The following is a 4,302-nucleotide window of genomic DNA, read 5'->3' as shown; positions in this document are numbered from 1 at the left end:
AGTTTGTTCGTTTTTGCCGAATTGCTAGACTAATTCGATTGGAATCGAGCCACGAAAAGTGGTTTTTGATTTCATGATAACTTCGGGTTTGTTCAATTTTGGCTAATTGTTAGTTTGATTTGATTGGAATCGAGCCAATGAAAAGTGGCTTTTGATTTCATGATAACTCCGGGTTTGTTCATTTTTGGCGAATAGCTAGTCTAATTTGATTGAAATCGACCCAATGAAAAGTGGTTTTTGATTTCATGATAACTTCGAGATTGTTCTTTTTTGGCGAATTGCTAGTCTAATCCGATAGGACTCGATCCAGCGAATTGTGGTTTTTGATTTCATGATAAGTCATGGTTTGTTCGTTTTTGGCGAATTACTAGTCTAATTCGACTGGAATCGATCCAACGAATAGTGGTTTTTGATTTCATTATAACTTCGGATTTGTTTGATTTTGACGAATTGCTAGTTTAATTCGATTGGAATCGAGCCAATGAAAAGTGGCTTTTAACTTCATGGTAACTTCAGGTTTGTTCGTTTTTGTCAAATTGCTAGTCTAATTCGATTGGAATCGAGCCAATGAAAAGTGGTTTTTGATTTCATGATAACTTCGGGTTTGTTCGTTTTCGACAAATTGCTAGTCTAATTCGATTGGAATCGATCCAAGGAATAGAGGTTTTTTTATTTCATGATAACTTCGGGTTTGTTCGTATTCGTCGAATTGCTAGTCTAATTAGACTGGAATTGAGCCAATGAAAAGTGACTTTTGATTTCATGATAACTTTGGGTTTGTTCGTTTTTGGGGAGTTGCTAGTCTAATTCGATTGGAATCCACCCAAGGAAAAGTGGTTTTTGATTTCACGAAAACTTCGGGTTTGTTCGTTTTTGGCGAATTGCTAGTCTAATTGGATTGGAATCGAGCCAACGAAAAGTGGTTTTTGATTTCTTGATAACTTCGGGTTTGTTTGTTTTTGGTGAATTACTAGTCAAATTCGATTGGAATAGAGCCAACGAAAAGTGAATTTTGATTTCATGATAACTTCGATTTGTTCGTTTTTGGTGAATTGCTGTCTAATTCGATTGGAATCGATCCAACGAACAGTGGTTTTTATTTCATGATAACTTCGGGTTTGTTCGTTTCTGGTGAATTGCAAGTGTAATTTTATTGTAATCAAACTAACGAAAAGTGGTTTTTGATTTCATGATAACTTCGGGTTTGTTCATTTTTGGGGAATTGATAGTTTAATTCGATTTGAATCGAGCCGAGGAAAAGTGGCTTTTGATTTCATGATAACTTCAGGTTTGTTCATCTTTGGGGAATTGCTAGTCTAATTCGAATGGAATCGACCCAATGAAAAGTGGTTTCTGATTTCATTATAATTTCAGGATTGTTCATTTTTGGCGAATTTCTAATCTAATTCGATCAGAATCGAGCCAATGAAAAGTGGTATTTGATTTCATGATAACTTCGGGTTTGTTCGATTTTGGTGAAATGCTAGTTTAATTCGATTGGAATCAAGCCAATGAAAAGTGACTTTTGACTTCATGATAACTTCGGGTTTGTTCGTTTTTGGCAACTTGCTAGTCTAATTCGATTGGAATCGACCCAGTGAAAAGTGGTTTTTGATTTCATGATAACTTCGGGTTTGTTGGTTTTTGGCGAACTGCTAGTCTAATCCGATTGGAATAGATCCAAGGAATACAGGTTTTTGATTTCATGATAACTTCGGGTTTGTTCGTATTTGGCGAATTGCCAGTCTAATTCGATTGGAATCGAGCTAATGAAAAGTGGCTTTTGATTTCATGATTACTTCGGGTTTGTTCAATTTTGGCGAATTGCTAGTCTAATTCGATTGGAATCGACCCAATGAAAAGTTGTTTTTGATTTCATGATAACCTCGGGATTGTTCATTTTTGACGAATTGCTAGTCTAATTCGATTGGAATCGGGCCAATGAAAAGTGGTATTTTAATTCATGATAACTTCGGGTTTGTTCGTTTTGGCAAATTGCTAGTTTAATTGGATTGGAATCGAGCCTACGAAAAGAGGGTTTTGATTTTATGATAGCTTCGTGCTCGTTCGTTCTTGGCGAATTGCTAGTCAAATACGATTGGAATCAAGCCGACGAAAAGTGGATTTTGATTTCATGATAACTTTGATTTGTTCGTTTTTGGCAAATTGTTCTCTAATTCGACTGGAATCGATCCAACGAATAGTGGTTTTTGATTTCATGGTAACTTCAGATTTGCTTGATTTTGACGAATTGCTAGTTTAATTCGATTGGAATCAAGCCAATGAAAAGTGGCTTTTAACTTCATGATAACTTCAGGTTTGTTCGTTTTTGGCAAATTGCTAGTCTAATTCGATTGGAATCGAGCCAATGAAAAGTGGTTTTTGATTTCATGATAACTTCGGGTTCGTTCGTTTTCGGCAAATTGCTAGTCTAATTCGATTGGAATCGAGCCAATGAAAAGTGGTTTTTGATTTCATGATAACTTCGGGTTCGTTCGTTTTCGGCAAATTGCTAGTCTAATTCGATTGGAATCGATCCAAGGAATAGAGGTTTTTTTATTTCATGATAACTTCGGGTTTGTTCGTATTGGTCGAATTGCTAGTCTAATTAGACTGGAATTGAGCCAATGAAAAGTGCCTTTTGATTTCATGATAACTTCGGGTTTGTTCGTTTTTGGGGAGTTGCTAGTCTAATTCGATTGGAATCCACCCAAGGAAAAGTGGTTTTTGATTTCACGAAAACTTCAGGTTTGATCGTTTTTGGCGAATTGCTAGTCTAATTGGATTGGAATCAAGCCAACAAAAAGTGGTTTTTGATTTCTTGATAACTTTGGGTTTGTTTGCTTTTGGTGAATTACTAGTCAAATTCAATTGGAATAGAGCCAACGAAAAGTGAATTTTGATTTCATGATAACTTCAATTTGTTCATTTTTGGTGAATTGCTGTCTAATTTGATTGGAATCGATCCAACGAACAGTGGTTTTTATTTCATGATAACTTCGGGTTTGTTCATTTCTGGCGAATTGCAAGTGTAATTTTATTGTAATCAAACCAACAAAAAGTGGTTTTTGATTTCATGATAACTTCGGGTTTGTTCATTTTTGGCGAATTACTAGTCTAATTTGATTAGAATCGGGCGAACGAAAAGTGGATTTTGATTTCATGATAACTTCTATTTGTTCGTTTTTGGTGAATTGCGGTCTAATTCGATTGGACTCGATCCAACGAATATTGGTTTTTGATTTCATGAAAACATCGGGTTTGTTCATTTTTGACGTATTACTAGTCTAATTCGATTAGAATTGAGCCACGGAAAGTGGTTTTTCATTTCATGATGGCTTCGAGTTTGTTCGATTTCGGCAAATTGCTAATTTGATTTGATTGGAATCGAGCCAATAAAAAGTGGCTTTTGATTTCATAATAACTTCGGGTTTGTTCGTTTTTGGCGAATAGCTAGTCTAATTTGATTGAAATCGACCCAATGAAAAGTGGTTTTTTATTTCATAATAACTTCAAGATTGTTCATTTTTTGGCGAATTGCTAGTCTAATTCGATAGGAATCTAGGCGATGAAAAGTGGTTTTTTTTATTTCATGATGATTTCGGGTTTGTTTGTTTTTGTCGAATTACTAGTCTAACTCGATTGGAATCGAGCCAACGAAAAGTGGATTTAGATTTCAAGATAACTTCGGTTTGTTTGTTTTTGGCGAGTTGGTAGTCTAAATCAATTGGACTTGATCCAACGAATAGTGGTTTTTTATTTCATGATAACTTCGGGATTGTTCATTTTTGGCGAATTGCTGGTCTAATTCGATTGGAATCGACCCAATGAAAAGCAATTTTTAATTTCATGATAACTTTGGTTTGTTCATTTTTGGTGAATTGCTAGTCTAATTCGATTGGACTCGATCCAACGAATAGTGGATTTTGATTTCATGATAACTTCGGGATTGTTCATATTTGGCGAATTACCAGTCTAATTCAATTGGAATCGAGCCAATGAAAAGAGGCTTTTGATTACATTATTACTTCGGGTTTGTTCATTTTTGGCGAATTGCTAGTCTAATTCGATTGGAATTGACCCAATGAAAAGTTGTTTTTGATATCATCATAACTTCGGGACCGTTCGTTTTTGGTGAATTGCTAATCTAATTCGATTGGGATCGAGCCAATGGAAAGTTGTATTTTAATTCATGATAACTTTGGGTTTGTTCGTTTTTGGCGAATTGCTAGTTTAATTGGATTGGAATCGAGTCAATGAAAAGGGGCTTTTGATTTCATGATAACTTCGTGTTTGTTCATT

This window comes from Olea europaea, unplaced genomic scaffold, assembly GCF_002742605.1.
Source record: "Olea europaea var. sylvestris unplaced genomic scaffold, O_europaea_v1 scaffold1079, whole genome shotgun sequence".
Taxonomy (NCBI): Eukaryota; Viridiplantae; Streptophyta; class Magnoliopsida; order Lamiales; family Oleaceae; genus Olea; species Olea europaea.
The sequence above is the reverse complement of the archived record's forward strand: the minus strand, read 5'-3'. Positions refer to the sequence as shown.